The sequence below is a fragment of the Triturus cristatus genome, chromosome 10 (assembly GCF_964204655.1).
Source record: "Triturus cristatus chromosome 10, aTriCri1.1, whole genome shotgun sequence".
Taxonomy (NCBI): domain Eukaryota; kingdom Metazoa; phylum Chordata; class Amphibia; order Caudata; family Salamandridae; genus Triturus; species Triturus cristatus.
Genome location: NC_140593.1, coordinates 673,608,888 through 673,636,486, shown reverse-complemented (window position 1 = coordinate 673,636,486; position 27,599 = coordinate 673,608,888). Strand labels below are relative to the sequence as shown.

Sequence of the window (27,599 nt, the reverse complement as noted above, 5' to 3'; positions counted from 1 at the left end):
GGTTTTCCCCGTTACACACAGAATAAGCCATCTTGCATCTAAAGGAATTAGCTTTCCCGTTACTGCTGTCATCAAATGTGTAACTTGGCTTCAGTATCTCTGTAGCACTGGGCAGTTCCATACCACATGGAAGGATGCACCCGCACCCCCTCACACAGCTATCCGAGTCACCTATGCCCATGCCGAATAGCTTAGTTCGGGTCATGTAAGATCTATGCAGAACTTGATGCTGTATGAGGCGGAATCTCTCTCTTATGGCCACTTCTCTACTAGTTATGTATGGCTTCCTCCCAGTCGTCATCCTCCAGGCTTCCGATATCCCCTTCCCATGCCTTCTGTAGTTTCTTAAGTGGGACGCGGGTATTGTTCATTATCTTTTTATATAGGAGGGAGGTGGTTTTCGCCACTATTGAGTCTATCCGTATTCTATCTTCCAGTGGCGTGTATTCTGGTAATTGCCCTCCTGTCGTGTGGGTGTCTTTAATGCGTGTTTCAGTTGTAGATACCGATATTGTTCAGTGTTTGCCATTTGGTAGTCAGCTTGTATATCCTGGAAGTCCGCCAATTTTTGCCCCTTCCAGACATCCCCCAGATAGTCAATGCCCAGTAGGGCCCGTGCACAGAACCCCTTCATGTCCACGCACATCACTTAGAACGTCACTATTCCACAAGGGCGTACACTCTGTTAGTTTGTCCTCCCATCCCAGGAACCTAGTCGCCTCCCTCAAGACTCTAATAATCACCTGTGTGTGTTTTGGTAGGCCATTTGTGAGCTCTTTTCTATATAGCAAATCTAGGTATCCTTTCTGGCCCATTGCCTGATGGTCTATCCGGTATGCTGCTTCCTCTCTGTCCGCAAATACCCAACCATTAAGCAAGACCAGTTGCGCAGCCCAGTAATATTTCCGAATGTCTGGGACTGCTATACCTCCCTCGTATACTTTCCGTTGTAATTTATGCAGTGCAATTCTGGCGTGTCCCCCGTCCCACAGTAGCTGCCTTACTTCAGAATCTACTTTACAAAAGAATTTAGCTGGTATCCTGCATGGAGTGTTTTGCAGGACATACAGTAGGCGTGGCAGCGCCATCATTTTTAGCAGGGCGGCTCTTCCAAGTAGCGAAAGTGGCAACTTCCTCCAATGCACGACATCCTGCTGTAATATATCCAATTGAGGAACTAGCTTGTCATTTAATAAGTCCGCCTCATTACGTGATATTACTATTCCCAAGTATTTGAATTTGTTCCTGATTAATATCATGTTTCCACTGGGTGGCATAGTCGGCACATCTTCTGCTAAAATGAATGCAAGGGATTTGTCCCAGTTTATCTGGTAGCCAGAGTAGCTTCCAAACAGGTGGAATATGTGAAGTGTGCGGTGTATCGTATAACGGGGTTTTGTAGCATGTTGAGGTATGTCATCTGTATATAATGAGATTTTCCCCTGCCATTCACCCCCCACCAATTCAAGTGCGAGCGCAAAGAGCATGGGTGAGAGCGGGCATCCCTTCTTTGTACCCTTGTGTTGTGTCACTTTCTTTGATATTAATCCATTCAATCTCACTCGGGCCAGGGGACTCGTATATAGTAACCGCACCCACACGCAGAACTTGGGTCCTAGGCTGAAGCATTCCAGTGTCGCAAAGAGGTAGTGCCATTCTATACTATCAAACGTCATACGTGTATCTAGGGAGTGCAACACTGTGTTTTCTGTTGATTCATTCTCAGTCACATGTAGGACCCCGTATAGGTGCCGCAGATTCAGTCTGGTGCTCCACTGCAGTATAAACCCTGATTGACGAGAGTGGACTAGTGTCGGAATTACTGTAGCCAGTCTAGCCGCTAAGACCTTGGCCAATATTTGATCCTCTGCATTTAATAATGAGATTGGCCGATAGGAGGAACACTCTTCAGGCGCTGCCCTGCTTTCGAATAACCACTATTGTGGCTAGTCTTTGGCCTTGCGGCAGTTTGCACTGTTCCAGTGCATCATTAAACATGTCTAGCATGTGTGGGGTCACTAACATCACCAATCCTTTGTATAGTTCTATAAGGAGACCGTTGGGGCCTGGCACCATCCCTGACTGCAATGCTCTAATCGCTCCACAGATTTCTGCCATGGTTATATCTGCGTCCAGGTCTTCACGTTCCTCCTGATTTATTGTGGGGAGGTTTGCACCTTTTAGGAATTCTATAGTCTATTTTAGTTCTGATTGAAGAGGATTGATATATCTGCTCCTAATAATTCACGAATGCTTCCGCTATGGCCTCATTCGTCACACATATGTCGCCCTCGAAGGGTCAGAGCTCAAGTACCCAGTTTCTCGCCTTATCCCTTCTTTCCAGCCATGCTGTCAATTTAGTGACCATGTCTCCTATATCATACAGTTTCCTCTGTGTTGGTCTAGCATACTCTTTCACTTTACCTTCCACAATATCCCGTAGTTCCTGCTGCTTGATGCGGATTAGGTTCCTAGTCTGGGGGTTAGATTTTCCAGAGTCTACCACAGTCTATTCTAGCCGGGCCATATCTCGCTCTAGAGTTTCGCATTGAAGTTTCCGCTCTTTTCTCTGGCCTCCCGCCAAGGCCTTTATATATCCCCTTATTACAGTTTTATAGGCTTCCCATAATATACCAGGCGAGTCCACTGTCCCCTGTTTGTCCTGAAACTATTGTGTAGCCCGTTCTCAAATTTTGTCTAGTATTGTTTTGTCTCTGAGTAGCCATGGGTCTATACGGGGCGGTAAAGTATGCGTTCTGGCAGGTCCAAGCATTTGCCCCTCAGCCGGTGAATGATCTAATATACCCCTCGCCTTGTATATTGCCCCTCAGAAACTATCTGCCGTGTCGGAGTGCATCATTATATAGTCCAATCGGGAGTGCCACCGTGTGGTATTGAGAAATAGGTGTATTGCTTAGTTAGAGGATTATGCTCCCGCCACAGGCCTACTAGTCCAAGGGCTTCTGCAAATGCCTTCAGTGCCTCCACTCCCCCTCCCTTCCCAAGCTCAAAAATCTATCTTTGGAGGGGTCCATTACAGCGTTTAGGTCTCCACCCAGTACCAATACTCCCGTTGGGAGTTCCAGGAGTAGCGCTCAGGGTTTCCGCATGCATGCTAGGCGGTGCGTATACCGAACAAAGGTTGACAACCCGACCCTCCCATACCCCAGTGAGGGCAACATATCTACGTAGTCTATCTTGCCATGTCTCATGAGTTGTGAAGAGGATGTCATCTTTAATAGTATTCCCACCCCCGTGATTTGGTGGAAAACCCTGCATGCGCTACCATCTGGTACCCCAATCTATCCAGGACTTTACAATTGTTACCCATCCAGTGTGTTTCATGCAACAAACTATGTCTGAGGCTTGCCGCCGATTGTATTGCATCACCATCGTCCGTTTGATTTTATTCCCTAGCCCATTGACATTCCGAGTCATAATCGTTGTTTCGTCGTGTAGGGTCTACCACCGTGGGTGGTGTTGGAAGATATGTCTCAAAATTCTGTGTGGACGTCTATTTCGCTTAGTGAGATTTCCATCCGGGCTATTGTTGCTGCCTTCAATGTGCATTGGAGTGCAATACCAACCTCTTCCCCCTTCTCGATTTTGTCTCCCTTTGTGCTTTCGATCTGTATATCTATTATTCCTTAAAAATATACACACAAATTACATTCCCCAACTACAAAACTCCCCCCCCCCTCCCTGATACCCTGCATGGTGGGCCTAGAACCTCCCACCCCCCCCCCCCAACTTGAAGATCGCCTTTCGTCCTATAACTGTATTGTCAAACATCGGGTGGGCTGAAGCCATATGCACGCCCACCTGAGTGCCACCCTCGCCCGATTTTAGTAGGACCACCGATCTCACATTACTAAATACAGAGATAATACTCTCATGACCACCTCTAAGAAAGACGGAATAAAAGGCATTGTCGTGTTTGAAGTCAGTTCATATATCAGGTGCCCTTCGTTTTCTTAAGAGTTCTTTCGCATCTGAACTCTTCAGCAGATGCTTCCGCCACCTCTTCAGTCATCCAGGGTGGTTGGGGAGTTACCGCTCCATGGAGTTTCTCGACTCGCCTCCACTTGTGCTGTTGGCGTGTTCTGCGCCTCACTGCCTCTTCCTCTCCCTATACCTCGTGGCTTACCTGTGTTTCGCCATCCCTCGAGCCAGTCTCAGGCTTCAGCAGGGGTAGTAAATCTCCACATTTTATTTTCTGCCATTACCTGAAGTGTTGATGGAAAGAGCATGGAATATTTAATCTCTTTCACCTGTAGGGCTCTCTTTACTTTTAGGAAGGTGTGTCTTGCGTGTTGCACCTTCACAGTAAAGTCTGAGAAAAGGGTGACAACCGCATTCTCTATCCTGAGGGGTGGAGCAATGCAGGCTGCTTGTAAGATAACATCTCTGTCCCGGAAGTTACTAATTCTGGTAATAATGAGTCTTGGAGTGGCCCCAGGCTTTAGACGGGCACCTGGCACTCTATACCTGGCACTCTATAGGCCCTTTCCACCGAGAAGAATTTAGACAATCCCCTTGGTTGAAGCGATTTCTGTATGAGGTCCTCCACAAAGAGATCCACGATGGCCCCTCTGCTCTCTCAGGGACCCCATGACACGGACATTGTTGTGGCAGGATCGGCCTTCTTGATCTTCCAGCTTGGCTTACAACACTTTTGTGACAGTGGTGAGTTCCTGCACTTTTTCCTGTAATGTCTTTGTATCCACTGTCAGTGAGTTTGTAGTCTCCTCCATTTCTCTCACTCTGGTGCCTAGGTTTCTCAGATCTGCCCTTATCAATGATATTTCTGTGGTTACGGTATCAATCTTGCCCGCTAAATCCAAGCGCACTACTTGTAGCACTATCATTAAATCTTTCAGTGTAGGATCTGCATCCACTGTTGGGGGTGTTGGTAAGATTCCTAATCCACCTCTATTGTGTGCTTGGCCACCATCTCTCTCAGCTGTGTGTACTTCTCCAGTTTTGTTTGATGTCCACTGCGGAATCCTTTGTTTCCTGCCAAGCGAATAGCACTTGTTACTTAGCATGCGTTTAGTACGCATGCCATTACAACACGGTCGTTAGAACGACCGCGTTGTTAGTTTGCATACCGTTACTACGCAATTCGGAACAACGAATTGCAGTAGGGGGCGCTGGATGTTGGAATAGTATAATTTACTATTCCAACTCCAGTCTGTGCGGACACTAGGGAAGTTGTTGGATTTAAAATCCAACACCTTCTCCCCCCAACGCAAGTAGTTGTTCTGACTTGCGTAGTAAAGGTATGCGAACTAACAACGCGGTATCGCATGCAAAGTAAATGCTGTTTACCGGGGTGGGGATTTTGGTTCTTGAATTATTCCCCAAGGGGACCAAGGCAGTACTCACTACCGCCTGCCCAGGAACACACACTGCTCCTGGTGGCCTGTCGGGATTCCTGCCCACGGTCTCACCGTCTCCACCTCGCTTCTCGGTGCTCAGGTCCCTGGATCGCCATATATCGAGCACCTCCCAGCTGTTCTGTTTCACTCTCCCCCAACTCTCAAATAGTCTGTGGTTCCCCCAGCTCTCTGGGAGGGAGGAACTTCCCTGTAGTTCAGCAGGGAGGAGAGGTATCCGGTATTTATGGGACACTAGCTTTTCCACCCCTGTCCACAAGGCAGACTCCTTGGACCTCGTTATGCATGGTCCTTGTCTCCTCACCTCCGTGCTGTTTTGGGGCGGTAACTGTAGCCCCTCTGCTCGCTTTCCCTGGCCTTTCCTTGCCTCAGGCTCGTCTCTAGCCCTCTGCTGCACCCATCAGCCAAAGGCCCCCCTCCCAAACTCTGGTCTTGCGGGTCAGCTGCCTCTCTTCACCAGCCCGCTCCGGGCCGTGCTTCCCGCTCATCGTTTTTGCACTACCTTCTCGCTCTGACGAAGGCCATCACCAGAGACCGCGGCTTCTCAGGCCTCACCTCACCGCATCTCATTCACCCCAGCAGCGCATCGGAGTCCATCTCGATCTTTAATTCCGAATGTCGGCTGTTAGCGGGCATCGATACCCAAATCCTGGTGGCCTAATGTCGGATGCTTGCTGGATTTAAGGGGGGTTACGTTTCCGACTTGCCGAAGCCTACTTAAACTGCTGCCATCGTTCTTCCTGGCAAGCCATGCTCCCTTACATTTATAACTCTTTTGATCAATTCAACCGAGGGGCTGTATAAAAATGTGTTTAATCTGCTCAGTGCAAAGGTCAAGTTGATAGATTTTTTTTATCTTCATTAAATGAGTATTTGGAAATGAAATAACAACGGTGACCACTTTCTCCTATTTAGAGGTATCGTTTGATGAAAGGGGCACATGGGTAGCGCAAAAAAAGCAAAAAGAAATGCTATGGTGAGAGCGACAGTAGTGGTCCTTGATTTTGCACGCAGGCTGGGGGCTAAACCTATCCAAATCATGCTAAATAAATACAAAGCCAAGTGTACCACTATTGCTAATTATGGGTCAGATATCTGGGGATATAAGGAGGAGATTGTGGAGACTAAGTTCTTCTTTCAGTTCCGCAATCAACACATTTTTATATTATTCATCAGGAACTGGGTGTTGGTTTTGGATCAGGTTTGATTGCTATGGCTCCTCTTTTTTTTTGTGGATCATGATCTGGACCAACCCAGAATTGGAGTTGAATCGTAAGATTGCTTGGGATTGTTTATCTCTAGATAAAGCAAGTAACATCCCCTGGTTAGATTACATCAAGAGCTTAACAGTGAAATTAGAGCCCATATACTATTGAAAATATCTCCAGCAATAAAACCGTACCTACATGAAATAACAAAGTGTTACCATCGTTTCCTTTTAAACAAGATTTAGATTTAACCTTTTGCACTTTGTTTTGGCTGAATCCTATAGGTGTTGCAAGATGAAAGACTTGGGCACTTGCTCTTGTGATAATTTTTCTATTCAAGACACTTTGCACTTTATAATGTTCTGTGACTATTATAATATTTGCAAACGTTTTTAATACCTATACTGAAAAATAAAGGCTTTATGCAGGTTAGGCCTGCATTAATATATTTACAGATGCTGGATAAACCATGGGAATGTTTTAATATGGTCAGCTTTGTAGTTGTGTCAGTTAGGGAAAGGAAAAAAAGGTTTTTGTGCGCCGAGACTCTAATCCGGTTCCCCAGCTTCGAGGTCGACCGCTCTAGCCGTACGGCTACATCCTCCCGACTGACTGACTGAATATTTGGTCTGCTGGTGGTTGATAGCCATACGCCCCGGTAATTATATGATGATGTATGAGCTAACTTAACTGGCCCAAGTGTCTTGTCATGATTCCTTGGATTTTTTGTTGAATTTTCTGAAAACCGTCACCCTGGTTTTGTTGACATTTGCCACCATTTTTTATGCTTAAATTATATTTATTTCATTCATCCCATGCCTGCTGAAAACCTATGTTTGTGTGATCTAGAATAACTAGACCACCAGCCTATTGGAGGATCTGACTCTTGTGAAAACCTATCCTGAGTAGAAATTACTTCACCGTGGCAAAGGCCTCACCAAGGTTAGCAGTATAATGATTGAATAATAGAGGAGCCATAACACGCCCTTGCTTAAGGCCCCTATTCGTACAAATCCTCCCTGAGGCTTGATCTCCCCGACCAATCTTAATACGCATCCATGTGTCAGAGTAAAGGGCGACAATTGGTCTTAGTAGTACTTGAGGTATACCCCATTTCATTAATTTACCTCATAGTAATTGATGATCCACCCCGTCAAAGGCTGCTGCATAGTCTACAAAGCAACTGAATAGGGGTGGTTGGGAGGGCCAATAGGTGCAAACTGCCATATAGGACAGGGCTACAATATTGTCTATAGGTGATGACTTCTGTCTAAACACTGTCTGATCGAAGAGAATTGGGTTTTGCTTTATGATCCATTCCTTTAGCTTGCTTAATAGAATTCTGACATGTTTTTGCTTCCACATCTACAAAGCGATTAATCATTAGTTTGCTAGGTCCAGATGGTTACCCTTCTTATAAATTAGGTGTAAAATGATTTCACATCACAAATTGTGGCCCCTGTTCATTCAGGAATGATGTTTGATATAGCAGCACTAGCAAGTTAGTCCAAAATTCTATATTGGCTTTGAAGACAGTGCAAGCAGTCCATTGGGTCCTCAAGCCTCAAATTCTCTGATCGATATTAAAGCCATATTAATGACATAAGTCATTTGATTGCTAATGTAATGCTTAGTAGGATTTACCGCTACTTGAACTTCTTTTCCTGCTGTTGAGTAAATTCCTTGTATATGTGCTACTCATTTTCCTTGTAGTACACAGTAACCTTTGCTACCTGTGTTATTATTCAGCAAGTTAATATGTCGCCAAACTGTTGCCTGATTGTTGCCCTTAATCGGTGTATGTAGTCCTTGCCACTGATCCTGATAAAATGTAGATTTGAGTTAAGTAAAGCCCCGAATCCTTGTTTGTTTTATCTTTCCTGTAAGTTCTTATTGCAGTTCTAAAAGCAGATTTGCTTTTTATCACTGCTGGATTATGCTAAGAGTGAGAGAGCGGCCGTATATTCACTCTTTTAGTTTATTGATTTTATAATCTATATTATATATGCTGTTGCCGGGCGATTGCATTAGGTCTACTGAAAGTTTCAATTTATGTGATTTCCACATTAGGCCTTTGTATTAATAAAAGTTAATAAAGTATCTGCTGATGGGTTTCAAATGCATTTGTTAATTTACGGCTAAATGTCCCTCTCCGGACTGAGTTTGTGCGAATTCCTTCAATAGTTGACTTCTGTGTCATTTAATGGGAATCTTATCCACTTAACTGGATTACTTTCTTTGTTCCTGAGTGAGGATGAAATAAGGGTGATAGTTGAAGAAAGCTCAGTGATTGATATGTCCACTAGCGGTTCCGACTTTTCATGGCTATGATGTACTTGGGCAATTGTTTCAACTGCACAACATTGAGAGGAATATTTTATCAACATTTAAGCCCGTAATCTAGTTGAAGTGAGTGAAGGTTGCTCATTATGGTCAACTATGTCGCTATATTTTCAATCAGTGAAATAATATTTAATTGTGTTTAGATAAGGTTTCTCTAATGGCGAATTTTCTCCACTGTTCCCTAGTCTTAGATGTTTTATATAATTTGTCTTGCTTACAGCCAGGTTAGATGACGTTAATCCTATCATTGAGTCTTTTTCTTGTTTGCCCTTCTTCCTCGTTCTTGTGTTTTTTTTATTAAATCATTTTTATTGGCATTTTTTTTAATTAAGTACATCACATTATTGGTGGCATTGACATCAAAAGATATATCACATACATTTTACACCTTGACATGAGGCCGAATAACATTGTGGTCTATAGCCTCCCGTACAGTCCCAGAATTGGTGGTATTTCTAAGGAGCGAGTGGTGAGGCAGTATCAGCATTCCTGTAAGGCAGTCTGTGTTGTGTGTTGGGATGTGAGGCGTACTCTCTCTATTAGCACTATATTGTAGGGGTTGTTTCATGCCAGTAGTAATATGAACTTAAACAAACCCGGGATATAGAACTGGGATACACTGTATCGTATATTTAGGCTATTTGGTTTTAGGTTTAAACCTATAATAACTGATTAACATCCACTGAAAGGAAAATAGCCATCACCGGTGTAAACATATAAACACTGAAAAAATACCTTTGTAACCACAAACTAAGTGCCATGAAAAGAAAAGAAAAGATGAGTAAAAGTCATTTGTATTTCTTCCTGAAGGGGCCAATGCAATGCAACTTTGTTATACAAGGCAGCAGCAGGAAAAACTGGGCTACCATTAAACTGCTTGAGATTTGCTGTTTAGGGATGTCACTAAAATATTGTCTCTTCTTCCTTCTGCTTTTTTCAGTTTTGTGGTCTTTGGTCTAAAGATGCAGTGTTTCGAAGCATGTTTGAGGTTTTATTTAGTTATTTTAAAAACTGTTGAGAATCAGGAAATATCAAAATCATATTTGATATTTTGGCTACATTTGATTTCACCGATATGTATAATGGCGGGTTTCATAAGAATCTTTCCCAATATGTACCATCACATTTACCCACAGACAGAGAACGGGTGAAATCCTTTGATACATCAGCCCCTGTTCTAGCAAGTCAGTATTGATTGTAGGTGAACTGCCAAAAACGCCAGGCTTTAAACATTCAACGCAAGATGTAGTGACAGGTATATGTGAAAGGAATGTTGTCACCAAGCATCTGAGATAGTAGTGAAAACATGACACCAGATGTTGGTAAACATGGAACGCAGAATCACTTGGAATGCTGCTGGAAAACGTTCCTACCAAGTTCAATAAAGATTGGAGTAATATTTTTTGTATTTGCAGTAATTCAACTATGTATATGAAAAAGTTGTATGATGACCTGAAATCATCTTTACAATCTTCAGAGTTAATGAAGAATGCTATTGACTTTGTATTCTATTCTGGTACACTGTTTCCTTATGCTCGGGAACCAAAATGCAAATATTTCTCATTTTGTGCTATGTGTGACATCAAAGAAAGTCATCCTAACTGTGTGATTTAGCTGGTGGCTCTAAGTCCTAGAGGCTGTGAATACCATATTATCCATGTGGCGACTGTCTACACGATTTTTGCTTGGTGATGATGCCAAAAGAAAGAAATATAATGAGCTTTGGTCACATATTGATAGTGATGTGAAAAAAGTACAGTCTACTGCATGCTTAGGTTTTTACAAGAAATCATGACTGTTGTAGTGGACTTAATAAAAATACTTGAGTCTGAAACCACTCTTGTCTAGCAAGTGTTCAGCGTAATTGGTGTAGATGTGAAACATCTCCTTGAGAGTAGGCTGGACAACACTTTTAGTGACTTTGGCGCTGCAACGTGCTCCTTGTTAGAATACTTGCCACTTGGTAAGCAAAGAAATGTTGAGGAGCAATTCAGGAAAGTTTATTTTACAGTCTATGGAAAATGGCTTGCAACGATGCATAGAAATGTCCCTTCACCAACCATGGCATTTGAAGTTAATGAAGCCTCACTGAGATACTCTGCACAAGTTCTAGATCCCTTTTGAGTTTTCTCCAGACTTTGAAAAGTACGCATATGTTGCAGAACATGTCGTAGACAATCACAATCTTCAGGTGCACCAGTATTGGCATGGAAAGCTATGTCATTGGCCAGAGTTAGCAAATTGTGTACTGGCTGTTTTGGCATTGCCGTCTTAAGTGCAATGTTGAGAGGGCTTCTTCACAGATAAACGTTTACATAGGAAGGAGAGAGCGAGCAAGCATGACCAAAGACTCACTAAAGAAGTATTGTATGGTTGTTAGAACTGGGGGTCTCTAGTTGGCAGAGGTAGGTACCTTTGACCAAATAGGGACCCTTGCTTTTAGTTAGGGTAAGGGGGATACACTCTTTAGATAACCCCTGCTCACCCCCTTGGTAGCTTGGCACGAGCAGACAGGCTTATCCCAAAGGCAACGTGTAAAGTATTTGTTCCAACACTCACAGTAACACAGTGAAAACACCACAAATGAACACCACACCAGTTTAGAAAAATAAAATATCTTTATCTAAACTACACAAGACCAAAAGGATAAAAATTCAACATACAGAAACTCAGTAGAATGTGTTTAAAAAGGTTGTTGCAAAGATAAACTTGTAGATGATAAATGCAACACTTTAGTCTCAAAGTACCTGGGATGCGTAGCGCAAGACAAACAAAAGGGGCGCATAGAAGGCGATGCGTCGATTCTTCCTGCGTTCCGGTTCCGATGCGACAAGATCGCGGCTTGATGCGTAGCGACGATCCCGTGCGATGCGACAAAATAGCGTCTCTGTTGCAATGCGATAACGTGGAGGGGATGTGTGCACGCCCGACGGCCGTGTGGCGCACTCTGTCGTTTTCTGAGCTGCGACAGGCCCTGCGACATGCTTCTCCGGTGATGCGACGACATCCTCGTGTCAGCGACAAGCTTCTCCGGAGTTGCAGTGCCAGTCGACTGCGGCGCACTTCGTCAGCGATGCGACGACCCTGCGACACACTTCTCCGGTGATGCAACGGCACCCTCTGTGGTGGCGGCACGCTTCTCCGGTGATGCAACGGCGAACAAGGGCAGCTGCGTCAGCGTCACGCTTCTCTCTCGTTGCGTCGCGCTTCCAGCTCTCAACAGCAAAAAGGTTTCACACACAGTTACAGGCCCTCTTGGCAGACTGAAACTCCCAGCAAGGAAGTTCAGGGATGCTGGGGGTGAAGTCCTTTTGTGCCTGGGACTTCAGAAACAGGAGGCCAGCTCTTCTCAGGCCCTTGGAGACTTTTCTTCAGATGGACACAGCACACAGCGAAGTTCTTCTTAAAGCAGGGGACACAGCACAAAGCAGAGTCCCTTGATCCTCTACTCAGTAGAAACAGCAAACCGCAGGCCAACCCCAGACACACAGCAACGGCAGTACTTTTCCTCAGTCTCTTCAGCTGATCTGTGGCAGGGATTCTTCTTGATCACAAAGTAGTCTTACTTTCAGGGGTTTCAGCTCTCATATTTATACCCCAAAAGTCTTTGTTCTCTATGTGTGAGGGGTCCTGGACACAGTTCAAATACCAGTGAGTGTGGGCCAGGGCCATCAGGAGGTGGATTCAGCATTGTGGAAGGCAGGCAAAGCCCTATTCAGGGCCAGGTGCTACTACTTCCACCACTCCAAATGCAGATAGGTCTATTCAGCCTAGTGCTGGCTCACCCAGACTCCTGGAGCCACCCCAGTCCCTGTCACTTTCAAACCAGACAGTCAATCCACAACCAGGCAGAGGCACACAGAAAGGTTAAAAAAGAAAACAGCCACTTTCTAAAAGTGCCATTTTCAAACACAGCATTCAAAAAACATCTTTACTAAAAGATGTGTTATTAAATTCTGAGTTCAGGGATACCAGACTCCATCTTGCTCCTATGGGAAGATATGCAGGTAAACATGTTACACAGCATTCCCCATTCTGTCCTATGAGCAAGATAGCTTTTCAATAGTGAAAAAAGAAATTGGCAGTAGTTCACTATCAGGACATGTTACCCACACTAGTACATGTCCTACCTCTCACATACACTGCACCCTGCCCAGGTGGTACCCTCTGCCTACCATAGGGGGGTCCAATGTGTAAGTTAAGGGAAGGGTGAGGCTGGCCAGTGGGTACAATGGCCAGGTCAACATGGCAGTTAAACTGCTCACAGGCACTGCAGTGGCAGGCCCGAGACCTCCTTTTCAACGCTACTCATGTGGGTGGCACAATCAGTGCTGCAAGCCCACTAGTAGCATTTGAGTTACCAGCCCTGGCACACTTAGTGCACTTTACTAGGGACCTACTGGTAATACAAATATGCCAATAATGGATAACCAATCGCAATAACAATTTCCACAGAGAGCATATGCACTTTAGCACTGATCCGCAGTGGTAAAGTGCCCAGAGTCCTATAGCCAACAACCACAGGTCAGGAAAAACAAAGGAGGAAGAAGCAAAAAGTTTGGGGATAACCCTGCAAAAAGGGCCATTTCCAACAATGGTGTACTAAAATAAGTTTGATTTGTAAAAATGAATTTGGACCTCATATACCCAGCACACAACGCTATCTATGCACATGTACTATCAGTTCAGAAAGCAAGCAATAATTAAAAGCCAATCATTCCATAAACACCGGAAAAACACTTTGTTATTTTTAATGGCGTGAAAATGTGTATCCACTGATAACCACTGTTTTTTAAGGTATTGAAAAAACTGAAAAACCCCACCAGAATTTACCAAAAATAGAAACTGAAAACAGGAAAGCTTACGTATATTGCTCCATTCAGTGGTAGCCACCTGAGTTTTGCAGTATGGTATGGTGGCTATTTAGGCATGCGCAGGTGAGGTGGGGGGGAGTTTTGGGATTGCACACGCGGTAGTGTATCTATGACCTGCTCGTGGTTGCCAGTTGTGACTCGCCAGGCATCTGGCCCCTTCGAGAGTCACCTTGAGTTGCCACAGGGGTCGTGTGTGCCATAGGAGAACTGGTAGTTTGAGACCCCGGCGTTGTTAGTGTTTCCTGTATAAAGGAATGGAGTATCATGGCCCATGGCATGGAAATTGGATGCTTACGGGTTCCCTTATCCTCCTCTGTACGGAGCACTTCCTCCTTTGCTGTGCTCCATTTCTTGACTGCTCCCACCCATGCCGCTAGAGGGGGACCCCCCCCCGGTGCTTTCCAATGCATAGTTAAGCATCGTTTAGCTAGTAGGAGCACCAAGGACGCAAAGCGCGTTTCCAACTTCATGTTTTTGCGGCGTTTGCAGATTCCAAGAGCACTAGCCTCCTATTTGTGTGTAGGTCCGGGATTCCCGTGACTGTCTTGAGAGTGGTATGAACTGTGTCCCAGTAGCTGCGGAGCGTTGGACAATCCCAAAGCATGTGCTGGAATGAGGCATTGGACTCTGGGCATCTGGGACAGGTGAAGGAGCTATCGGGGAAGTACTTCAGTAGTTTTCCGGGAGTAAGGTATACCCGGTGCTGAATGTGCAGCTGTATGTTTTTAAAACAATAGTTATGGGACACTTTTTTGGGAAATTCCAAGGCACGAGCCCATTCCTTATCGTGAAGCGGCCTGCGGAAGTCTGTTTCCCATTTCTCCCGGAGGGGTGCAAGGGTGGGCTGGTTAAGGGTCCGTATGGCTTTATATATCCAAGTGACTAAATGGCACCCTGGGCCCATCTGCAGTAACACATGAATTACCGGGTGTGTGGGAGGTTCAGTATCTATTGTTTGCCACATTTTACGGCAGTCTTCTATTAGCTATCTATATAAAAGGAATTGTCCTCTAGGGAGGTCGAATTCTTCCATGAGCGTCTCGAAGGTCTGTAGTTGTCCGTCGAGGTAGAGTGTGCCCACGTCTCTCAGTGAATGTTCTGTCCATGTGTGGAGTATCCGCTCTGTGTAGTGCGCCCGACCCTTGGGGAAACCCCACCAGCGGCAGGAGAGGGGAGTACATGGGTGTTGCGCGGTCCATTCTGTGGATGCACATCAGACAGGCGTGTGCCGTCATCACCTGGAGTGACTTGGTCCGGGGTGACGTCGCCCCTGGCAGTAGCAGTCGGTTGATGATTGGGGTCTGAATTTGCCCGGCTGTTGTGAACAGTTCCCCCTGTGCCCGGCCCGCTGTCCAACGCAACACCCATTGCAGCTGGGCGGCTAGAAAGTATGCCTCAAAGGATGGTGGAGCTAGTCCCCCCTGATCGAGGGGCAGCTGCAGCTTGGCAAGGGCAATACTCCTGTGTCCGGATCCCCATATAAGGGTCCCGAGGAGGGTGTCAAGCTCTCTAAAAAAGGAACGTGGGGGGACCACCGGAAGATTAGAGAAGTAATATAATCGCCGCGGAACGAGGATCATCTTAGCGACTGCTATTTTCCCTGTGACAGCCAATGGGAGATCTTTCCAAAAGTGTATGGAGGATCTGATGCCAGCCATCGCTCTGCGGTAATTGCCCTTGTAGATGTCCTGAGGTGTGTGCTATAGCCGGACTCCCAGGTATCGGACCGCCTGGGGGCTCCAGGAGATGTTGACGTTACCCAGTCTTATTGGGCATTGGGGTACGGCTTGCAACCGGGGAATATATAGTCGATTTGGACCAATTTACTTTGAGCCCCGCTACCTCCTCAAAGTCTTGCAGTATGCGTAATATAGGGGAGAGGTCTGCCGCAATATCACGTATATAGATGAGCACGTCATCTGCGTACATCGATACCACATGAGTGGAGTCAGCAATTGGGATGCCCCAGCTCTCGCCTGCATTGCGAAGGTGGATCGCCAGAGGTTCCATCGCCATGGCGAAGAGTAGAGGGAGAGTGGGTATCCCTGCCGAGTGCCTCGACGTACCGGGAATGGGGCTGATATGAGGGGCCCCAACTGCGCTCTGGAGGTGGGCGTGGAGTATATTAGCTTGGTGTATGCCCGAAGGCGAGGCCCCACTCCCATGCACCGCAGGACCTGAAATAAATACGGCCATGAGAGGGTGTCAAATGCTTTCTCCAGGTCCAAGACCAAACACGCCGCTCGGGGAAAGCGATCTCGTATCTGATCCTGGAAATGGAACAGTCGCCATATATTATAGGAGGTGTTCCTGCCTGGCACGAACCCATTCTGATCCGGGTGGATCAATTTTGGGAGAACCGTGGCATATCTATCCGCCAGAATCTTCCCATAGATTTTATAGTCCGCGGGCAATAGGGCTATGGGCCGATATGAGCCCAGTTAGTGGGGATCCCTATCCGGTTTGACGAGAGATACTATAACTGACTCACACATGGACTGTGGTAGGGCGCCGTCATCGAGGGGCGCATGAAATTGAGTCACCAATTGGGGTACCAGTTGGCGCAAAGGTGTGATAAAACTCCAGTGGGAGGCCATCCAATCCGGGGGCCTTACAGGTGGCCAACGCCTGCATCGCCTGCCTGATGTCAGTCGCCCCTATGGGCTCGTCTAGGTCCCGTTGGGCGCTGCAATCTATACTAGGCAGCCGGTGTTGACTCAGGAATTGAGTAAGGACTTCCACATGCACTTGAGCGGGGCTTGTGTATAATTGTGTATAATGCCTCCTGAAGGCTTCCAGAATGGAGACCTGCGAGTGGAGGAAAGTGTCTGGGCCACTGCGGATGGTCGTGATTGGCGGGAGGGTCGAGTCTTGTTTTACTAGCCAAGCCAGCAGTGCACCCGCTCTGTCTCCCTCTTTGTGCACCCGGGCAGCGTACGCCGCAAAATTATATTTGCATAGGCTTGCTAGCGCCTCCGCATATGTGGTCTTGGCGTCAGCGATTTGAGCCGGCGTGGCCTTGTCTGGGTTTGTTTCCCGCGTGAGTACGGCCACTGTTTGCTCTGTAGTTTGGATGTCGTGTTCAAGGACTTGACAGACCCCTGTGATGTGTTGAATGCATGTGCCCCGTATGACAACTTTAAAGGCATCCCATTCCCCTGTGCGTGTGGTGGCTGTACCAGCGTTCTCCTGGAAGTAGTTTCCTATGTGCTCCGCCTGAGCCTGCTTAAAAACTGGGTCATCCAGACAGTCCCTGGGGAGGCGCCACATGGGGACAGAGGGTCGGGGTGTGCGCCACTGAAGTGTCATTGTGTGGGCGTCGTGGTCCGATAGGACCCAGCCTAGGTAGTCCGAGTCAGAAATGGTAGGCAAGACAGAAGGAGAGCAGAGGAAACTGTCCAAGCGTACCCTGAGATCATGTGGCACCGAGTGAAATGAGTAGAGCCTAGTGGTGGGGTTCCTTGAGTGCCAAGCATCCATTAGGGACCAGTTTGCTGCCCATGCTGCAAATCGTTTTGCCGGCGCTATAATGGGGGATGCTGGGTGGGGGATAGGATCTATCCAGTGTTGTGTTTTGTACGCAGATATAATCCCCTCCCAGTATCCAGGGGATTTGTGTATGTGAGCTCAATGGCAGAGAGAGCATGTCTCAAAATTTGCTTTGGTCCTCGTTGGGCGCATATATACTCCCCAACAGCACGGGCTGGCCCTCTAGGAGACACTGCAGTAGGGCATAGCATCCATCTGGGTCTATGGTTCTGGACTGCTCTTGAAATGGGACACCAGGCCGCACCCATATAAGGGTACCACGGGCATAGGCTGAATATGTAGTGGCACAGAAGATGCCCCACCATCCCTTGCGCAGTTTAGTTACTTCCCCTGTGGTGAGGTGCGTCTCCTGCAGGAATGCGATCTGTGCGTAGTGGCGCTTGATGTAAGCGTACACTGAGTATCGCAGTGTGAGGATAGTGGTGGTGCCTTTATGTACCATTGTTATGCATGTGGGGCAAAGGGGAAGGAAAGGGTGTTCGGACTCTCCTGTAAGCCTCGAGTCTCTGCGCTCCCCCCGGGTGCCTGCACTGCCTGGATGTCAGTGCTACCTTTCGGAGGCGCGGAGGTAGCGACACAGTGTAGTGTAGATGGGTGCGGTGAAGGGGATAACTAGAGTGGGGAACCAGCCCCAACTCTGGGGACCTATCGTCAACGGCGATACGTCCAAACTAGCTCTTGCGTGTTTTGAGAGCATGAACATTCTGTGGGGGTGCGTCGCATGCCCGCGAGGTAACTCATTGTGTGGGCTATGTATGCTACCGATGGTCGCAAGCTGGCTTATGTTGATCTGTGAGGGTTAAATGGTATCAGTAATTCGTGTGGTCTCTTGTCTGATAGCAGCTTTGTGTTCCGCTAGCCGGAGGAAGCAGCCCCCCCCCCTTTACCCCTAAAGTATGCCATAGGCCCAGTTAAATCAGATCAGCCGCAGTCTGCGGGGTAGCCAATGGAAGGGCCACCGAGTCCACACCGGATTGTGTCTCCTCGCTGTCCTCCTCCCCCTCTGAGGAAAAGAGGTGTGGAGCTCACTCAATGTCCGTTGTGGGGGAGGTAGGCCGGAGGCCCGCTGCCGCTTTTAAACCTCTGCATCGCTGCTGAAGAATTTGTTCCAAATCTGGCGATCCCAGAGAGTGCGAGAGCATCTTGGCCTCTCCTTGCCCGTTGCGGCGTTGCGAGTGGCGTCTTCTGGTGCCTGAGGTCCTCGTGTGTTGATCTCGGGTGCCCATAGCGTTGTGGCCTGTGTTACAGTTCTGGGCTGCCCAGTCGTGTGCCTCCTCTGCGGATGTAAAGAAGTTAGTGGTGCCATCGTGTATGATTTTAAGGCGGGCTGGTAACAGCAGGGAGTACTGTATATTTTATGCCCGCAGGCGTCGTTTCACCTCCAGGAAGGATGACCTCTGTCTTTGGACGGCCCGGGAGTAGTCAGGGAAGAGCATTATGACTTTGTTCTCAACTGGGAGGGGACCAGCCCGACGGGCTGCTCTCAGGACTTCGTCCCGGTCTCGGAAATGAAGAAATTTCGCCAGCATTGGAGAAAGCGGGGCCCCTGGTAGGGGTCGACGCGCTGGGACGCGGTGAGCCTTTTCTATGGAGAAGAACGCTGTCCGGTCTGCATCAGGGGTGAAGGATTTTGTCCAGGCCTCCATGCATCCCACTGGGTCAGTACCTTCAATTCCTTTGGGCAGGCCAAGAACTCGTACGTTACAGCGTCTCGACCGTCCCTCCAGGTCGTCAGTGCGCTCTTCCATGGTGGACACGCGGCTGAGTAGGGTTTGTAGCGATTTCTGGTGTGTCTGCACTGAAGGCTGCATGGAGGAAACTATTTTCTCAGTGTCTGAGACCTTTTCAGCCAGTTTGCGGTGGTCATCGCGGAGGAGGCTGATGTCCGTAGTCAGGGTGCCCAACTGCTGCTCCATGGACACCCTAGAGTGTTCGATTGCTGCCAGCACTCTGTCCAGCTTTTCTGAGAGGGAGTGATTTGTCGCTGCTGCAGTGTCTTTTGAGGAGGCAGGCTGACTGCTGGTGGAAGCGTCCGAGGTGGCCCCCTGCGTCGCCGCCGCTGCCTTGGGCTTCCCCATTGTGTCAGCTGCAGTGCTGCACGTGTTGCAGGTGGTGGTGCTAGGCTAGCGCTGCTGTCTCTGTGGGTGGCGTGTCTCCGCGCTGCTTGGCCAAGTATGCTCTGGTACAGTCAATGTCTCTTGTGTCCCATATAGGTGGGATGAGGTGAAGGGGACCCAGTATCGGAGTCCCGGGAGGGGGTATTCTCAGTTCCGCAGGATCTGTAGGGCTGGAGAGGCACATTGGGCAAGTCGCATCCAGCCTAGCTGGGCTGCCCTCACTCTAGGCGGCCACCCCCAGCAGCAGCCACGCTCCCTGCACTTGCTATGCTGCTGTGCTATCGCTGCCGGCGAGCACCTTATGTTGAAGCGGGGGGACCCTCAATCCGGCCCAGCGTAGGCTCGCGGGGGTGCCGCCGTGTTCAGGTTGTCCCTTCTATGGGGCGTCACTTGGTGGGTGCATCGGCCATGTTCAGAGATCGCACAAGCCGGCGGACACCATGTTGGGGTAAGGCATGTTCCTTCTGCAGCATTTAGTGGAATCTGTACGGTGATGTGGGCCCCTCTGGCCCTCTGCCACAAGTATGTAACTGGTTCTTCCAGGTGGCAAGTACGTGGGAATAGTCCATGCCACTAACACTGGGGAACAGTATATCGCTTCGCTGCACGGGATCAGCAGCAGTGTAGAGGTGCCATCTTAGGTTCAGGCAGGCCGTTGCTTTCGGCGAGAACCCAGGCACAGGCAAGGCCCCCTCCGCCCCCTGGACTGAAGCGGGGAACCCACTAGGCCTTACCTGCCCATGTGCTTCGTTTGCGATGTCGCAGGACGCGGGCCGCAGAAGTGCTCCGCCAGATCCGGCCTCCGGGGCGACCCACGAGGCCAACTCCGCCGGCACGCCTTGGCGACCACTGCCCGCCAGGCTGCCACCAGTGTCTCTGGGCCAGCCTTTGGCTCCTGCAGGACACAGTTGGGAGCTTCAGCTGTCGGTGTGTTGCGTGGCTCTTATGTTGCGGGCGGTGGGGATCGGTCACATAAGTTCGCACCCTCAGTCCCTGGCATTGTGGAGCTTCACTTCTGGGTCTGTGACTCTGCTCCCGTCGTCTCCCTCCACTACTCCCTGCCTGGAGGGTCTTCGGGGTGTTGAGGGTCCGCCTCTGGGGTCCCCAGGGTCTGCGACAGGATCAATTGGTTAGGCGGGGGTTCGAGGGGGGGATAGGCGCCATCTTACTCTCGGTGCCGCTCATCAGCAATAAAAGTTTGTTGTCTTCCGCTGTGAACCTTCGATCCTGCTTTCGAGGTCAGCTCTGGGTGCCCCTTACATTCCGGTGCCGTTGGGTGTGCGTAAGGACCAGCTGGATTCAGCATGGGTAGGCGAGGTAGAAGGTAAGTGCATTATAACCTCGCGGTAAATGCTAACTTTGGGATGGCTGCACGGAAACATGTTGTGTTTGGTGTCAAACGCTTTGGAATACTACCCCCCCCCCCTGCCAGTTCTGGCGGCGGGGGTAGCATTCCACCCTTCTAGAGGGAGAGACATATTCACACTGGTCTAACCCGGTAGGACTTTCTACAGCCCTGGCATCACAAAATAGATGCCTCTGCCACAGACACGGGTCTGGCCTCCTGCTGCTGACCGAAACTCCGGCAGTGGAGGCCTGGACAATAAGTTTCCTGTCCCAGGGAGATGTAACCACCTCCCCAGACAGGCAGATGTGTATTGGGGCTGGGCGGGAGCACTCTCTGGTGCTTTGAAGTCCTGCACTGGGGGCACACTTGGGTGTCCCTGTGCATAGTCCGGTTCAAACCGGTTGCAGGGGCTACATGCCCTTGCTCTGGCACGAAACTGGACAAAGGAAATGGGTGTAACCACCCCTCTTACCAAACCCTCCCATAGGTGGGTCCCTAGAGTATGTCAAACCCCCAAACTTAGTATAAGTATGGGAACCCAGTCCTTGCGACTTTAGATTACCCTGAACGAAACTCTGCAACATATATCCTGGACCTTCGACTTTCTATTTCGACTAGAAGACGGAAGAAATCTCCCTTGGAGTCAAGGAGTGACTCCCCTGCTTGGCAGGCACCAAAGAAGCAACTGTCCGGTCTGCAATTCCGAAGCTCCCGCTGGACGTCGAAGTCTCTGCATCACCAGAGGTGGATTTCCTGACTTCCCAGAGGCTTCCCTGAGTCCACAGCAAAGCTGAGGCCCGTGGCTATCGTGGGTGATGAGGAACCGTGACCCCTGGGTACCGCGTACTATTGCTGGTACATCGACTTCCTGTTCATCCTTGAAGTTCTGCTTTGGGCTCTGAGTAGCCCCAGCCTTGAGCACAGACTGCACCGAAGATCTCTGGCCTCCAGTCCACGAGTGACCTGTGGGCCGGGTTCCAGTGCGACCGCTCGAGGCTCCTTCGCGATCGCTAGCCTGTTGGCTAGTGGGTCCCCACGAAGGTCACTCCTCTTCTACTTGGTCTTCCCTGGTTGGTCCAGACGTGCCCTGACTTACCCTCGCTGGGTGAGTCTCTCAGACCTTGCTGGTCTGCACCGACGTCCTTCTCTTTCCACGAGACTTGCCGTTGCCAAGGCTTGTTGGGTCCAATCTAGTTGCCGACACTGCAGCACTTGACAGACTTCGTGGGACAGCTCGAATTCGGCTTGTGGACTTCGTCGACGCCTCCTGGACCTCGTGGCTGAAGAGCCAAAACACCCGTCAACTCACCTGAAGCACCCGACATCTGTGGGCATTGGTCCATCCTGCCCTAGGTCACTGGCAAGTGACCCAGACTCTGTTCCCTCTGCTTTCAGGTTTCTTCCACCCTAGATCCAGGCTTGGATCTCTTCGGACACTTCTCCTCTTCACAGCAGCAGCAGTTCTTCGCCAGCTTCCATTGTAAACGACGACGCGACCCGACACCAAAAGACACCTATGCACCCGGCTTCCCTGGGTGAGGTAACTCGAGAACTCCGGTGCTCCCGTGGGTGCTAGCCCTAGAACTTCTTAAGTCCAAAAGGGTTTGGTCCTGACTCAATTCTAAGTGTCCCTAATCTTTAAATTTCGAACCGCGACATTGCCCATAGAAGCTAACGGGAACCCGCGGTTGTGTTTACACACTGCATACAGTCCCCGTGGGTCCCCTGTGTCCCTACCTTGGATGGCTCCTTGGGGTCCCAGCGATTCTACAGGCTCTAGGCCTTGTGTCTAGTTCAGTCATGGTTCTTATACCACTTTTTTGGTATATGGTTTGGTACGCCCCTAGGGCCCAAACGTGTATTTGTGCTATTACTGTTGATTGCTAACTTGTAAATTAAGTACTTCGAACTCCAGTCTCATAAAGAGACTAGAGGGGTGTGCTTTATCTTAAATACATATATTTTGGATATATACCTGGTGTGGTTGTCCTTTCATTTGATCATTCAAGAGATTATAGACTGGTAAAAGAAGCTGCTTCAAGACTTAGCCTGAAGGCTGCTCTCCATAGCTACCACTAGGATAGCTTTCAATAAAGGTTGTCTTTAACCAATCACCATAAGGGGTTGTTTGGACTGATGCAAGGTGCCCACTAGAACTAGTGGACAGCATATATCAGGCCAACTTCTCACATGAACCTCTAAGTAGCCAAATGTCTTCACATGAACTTTGAACTACCTGCCTACTCTCCCCTTCAACATGGTTTCCCAGCTGGCAGCGCCAACCAACTCCTGCCAAACTTTTCAAGCCCACGGAGCATCTTTTCCAAGCGACAACGGACACAACCATGCCCCTGTGCACCTCTCTCAACAACAGATCTGCTATCTCCAGACCCCCAAATTGTACCCCAAGAATCCCGGCTATAGAGATGAGTGGAAGGTGATATTTTGCACATGCTAAGCTCCCTGCTACCAGTCACTAGGTCGCCTGAACTTAAAAGGATGGCCGGTAGCCCAACTTGACCCTCTAAATATATGTTGGGCTATGATTGGGATACAAATGTAGGCAAATACAAAATGGCAGTCTGTCGACTGCACAACCCTCCCAATCACCCCATGGGGCAGACTTCACCCTGGTCAGCTGCTCCCCAAACCCTCCTTGGGTGGGAGGGGTGCCATACAGAAAACTTACCACTTTTGTCTGCGAAAAAGGCTGCTTTATTGATCACAAATTTTCCTGGCAAAATCACCTTCCAAAATTAAAACCTTGCATACATCCAGTGAACAAGCCCCTTCCCGACCCCAACCCCTATGGTCCTCCCCAACATACCCACCCTGCAACTAACTCATTTAACTGTACTACATTTCAACATTTCTAACGTTTTATTGCCCCTATGTCCTATGACTATATGTATGAACCTGGAAGTAACAAAATGTCCTAAACTATACCTTGAACTATTGCCTATCCTCCCCTTGCACAAGTTTTCTCAACTGGCAATGCCAGCCAACTTCTGCCAACCTTTTTATGGCCCCGCAACCCAGACAAGGGGGGTTGGGACCTACCCCACTTTTCTGCCCCTCCCCCTTTTGTGTGATGGGTGGTCAGATCGCCTACCGCCTAACTTTCAAAACTTTAGCCAACACCTCTCGAAACCTCCCTACCTATGTAAGCACCCACTTTGGCCACCCTGTCCCACTCTTCCCTCCCCTGCCGCTCCTCCCAGTGTTCAAATATGTCCAAACCCCCCAGTCTGCCCTGTCCCCACCTGTGGGTTCACTTCGCGATGTGCTCCTCCCACCTCTAAAACTAAGCCTTCAGCAGGCTGAAACAATCTGCCTGACTGCTTGCTAAGCAGCGCTCTCTGAGCCTCTGCGAGGGGCTCCCCCCTACCCCTCCACCCTTCTCCTCTCAGATCGTCCCCCCTGCCCTGCCGATGCATCACAAGTGGCTCAAACTATCAGCTCGTATTTGGCCTCCCCTCCCCGTGCCATCAAACGCAGGCAGTATGGCTGATACCACTCGCGTCCACGCTCCTCTTTTATTTGCAGCCCCCTACAGGTGCATTCCGCACAGAGGGTCTGCTCTGCCCCTGCCTTTGGGAGTGCGGCCCCAGCGGCAGTGTTGCCAGATTGGGCTATTTCCTGCACAATTGGGCGACATTTTTCCCAATTGTGCGGGAAAAACTCATACCTGGCCGGGGGCTACTTTTTGGGCTGTTTTTAGGCCAGTGTGCGCAATTTACTGGCTGTGGGCGGCGCCGACCATGATGAGTTTGTGTCGTGCGCCTATCACAGTGGCGCAGAAGGTCCAGTGTGGCAAATGAGCGCGCAGAGCGCGCTATCATCAATACAGCAGTGCTACACATTGGAGGAGGACGACTGACCCATCCAGGACCTGCAGGTGCAGAAGTAAGCGGTGCATCAGCGGTAGGATAGAATATTGAGAGTTGAAGCGAAGCCATGGAGTGTGAGGTAAGGAATGTAGGGGCTGCCAAGGTGGTATGGAGGAAGTAGGCTCTCTGCATTGGTAGTAGTAGTCACCATGGCAGGTGACAAAAGAGCTCCTTGAGCGAGCACGTGCACCCTTGTACCCCCATGTGAACTAGTGCGACTGACACCCGGGAGGGGAGGGTAGTTAGCCTGATAATATGTAAGGTCTAAATTGCAGCTTCACTTGAAGTGACTTTGGCTAAACTTGAGTTTTCAGTGATTGGCATTTGGAGTCTGACAATGTTCCTTTTAAGGTGGTTTAAGGTGGTTTAGTGCGTGTTTGTTCAGCATTTTATGACAATATGTTTCGCATATGAAGGTGATAACAAATGGTTCCCTTTAAAAGTACCCTTCATTTGCTTCTCATGTTTTTCCGAGCTGAAAGACGATACAAATCTTGTTTTCATATTTGTAACATACCACAGTAGCCTATATATTTACTATTTGTGATTAAATATTTATTCTTAATCATTTTCCATAGCGTTATTGGCCTTTGAGTGAGGGCTTAAGTTTTTTTTAACTTTTCATATGAATAAATGCGAGTTGATAGTTATTGAACATATTTTAAGAGACTTTGCTAGTCTAAGGTCCGTAATTATACCTGTTTTAAGAAGTCTTAAATCCATTTCATAGATTGATCAATGGTGGAAATATAAACATCTTTTTACTGAGGTGAGTTGCATTGCAGGCGCAGTGTGAGATAATCCGTGGCATTAATTCCTATTGTTACCTGGTTAAAAGTTTCTCTAGCTGATATCGGAGTGGGCAAATAAAAGGCACTGCAAGTGATCAGTGATGCGGAGGGAGACTCCGGTTGTTATTCAAACGGGTTCTAGTTTAAAGGCGGGAGTTTATTAGCCTTGTGTTTTTATTTTTAGTATACATTGAGACTTAAATTGCACATAGTGAGTGAGTGAGTGATGGTGGCGTCTTCACTTAATTCCCTTGTTTTTTGTACTGCAAATTTGTGTAGGTGTTTTACCAGAGTTAACTTTCCCAGCTAAGCTATAAAGACAGGAAATTGCAATCCCCAGCACATGTTACTCTATTTCCTAAACAAATGACAGCAGTAGCATACGTAAGTCCACTTACTCACAAAGCAAACATAGTGATGAGGTTCTTTGTTTATTTTATTCTTTTCCTCTTTTTTCTTTTATTCGTACAAGTCCTTAGCCAGCCAACACGTGTTTTGTCGCCACAGTGGGAGTATTGACCCGCAACTTTTTCAAGGCTCTAATGTCACTTGTCCTAATCTATTTCAAATGTGGTGATAATTCCAACCCATAAGGTGTGTTAGTGAAGATATTCCTATATTGCTATAATAGTTTTCAATAGTCGTCCACTGACAGAACCAAAATCTCGGTCTGTCGTCGTGTGTATAGTTGCAAAATTCTCGTTCAGGTATCGTACCTTGAGTGGTCTTGAAAATGAGTATCTATTAAAACAGGTGCCCAGTTAACCTCCTCCCACTATCTATATATTGAATAGAATTTAAATACATTCTTAAAATGTCTTCTGAAGACTACTTTTGCAAAATTTGCGCGTTTCGACTTTGGGCTGGTTTTTGGGCTGGAACTGGTCTGCGTTGGGCTGGATTGGGCTTATACTTGAGCAGCTTTGGGCTTGGGGTGGGTCTCAAAATCTGGCAATATAGGGTCAATGAGACCCATCCTCTGCGCACTGTAGCTACAGGTAAAACATACCTAAACGTTTCAACATTATTAACATCACTATATTAGGCTGTTGATGAATTCTATCAAAAACATCAAATCCACAGCGGACTCAAGGTTGATCAAATGTATTTACATTGATGTATTCAAACATAAATTCAAAAAATGTCCATAAATCCGTCATCACATGACAAATATCTTTGCGAATAAATAAACTCTCATTTGTTCATGAATTTTCTTATTGCCCAATGCATTTCGAGCCAATACTGGCTCTTCTTCAGGGGCTTGAATTATAAAAAAAATAAACAGAAAAATAATGCACAACAGGTATGACACAAGCATCTTCAAGGTCAAAGCAGCGACATGTAATCACAATTCAATACACTGAAGCATTATAAATAATGAATGTACTCATGAAATAAAACCAAGTAAAAAGACCCTCCACCAGAGTGTAACACTTACACCAAAGAAAGCTTACTGAAAACTCAAAGAACCTTAGCCACATCTGTAATAATGAAAATACACATCTCAAAACTCATAAGCCACCCAAAAGAAGAACACCAACGTGATGTGAAACAAAACGAAGGAATAAGTACCTTTTAATCACAATGAGGGGTATGCTGATAGCCAAGCAGCTGGTAAAACGCCTAAAAACAACAAATCGACAGAAATCAACCGGTCACTCTAATCCCACAATGAAAAGGAACAAAGTCGTAACATCGTAACTTTTAAACACTATGTCATTGGCACAATACCGTATAAGAAGGCTGGAAGTATTCAGAAAACCAAAACCCTCCCGGTGGCGTCGATGCAGACTCGGGAATACTCTACCGCGTCCCCGCCGAGATTAAATACAAACTCGCCGATACGCGGAAGTACGCGGTCGGCTCAGAAAAACAGAAAACGGACTCAAACTCCAACATAGAAGACCCACAATAGAAACAAAAAACGGAAACATCAGTTCATATCTATGGAAGCTAAAAAGAATACAAACCGCCATGTTAACACAGATCCACAAATGTCCACACTGTTAAAACGATAGAAAAAGCAAGACTCATTTAACCAACAGAGAAAACATGTACAACAATGTGACGTGTGTGAATA

General features: G+C 47.8%; 1 long non-coding RNA gene across 1 annotated transcript in view; it reads right to left on the bottom strand.

Moving 5' to 3' along the window:
* The window catches only part of LOC146789881 (uncharacterized), a 58,088-nt gene extending 30,707 nt beyond the window's left edge, over window positions 1-27,381 (bottom strand). Inside the window, exons 1-2 of the long non-coding RNA XR_014969489.1 lie at window positions 27,251-27,381; window positions 27,092-27,142 (exon numbers count right to left, since the gene is read on the bottom strand). This is a non-coding gene — a long non-coding RNA (uncharacterized LOC146789881). The remainder of the gene's footprint in view (window positions 1-27,091; window positions 27,143-27,250) is intronic.
* Window positions 27,382-27,599: the final 218 nt, after the last annotated feature.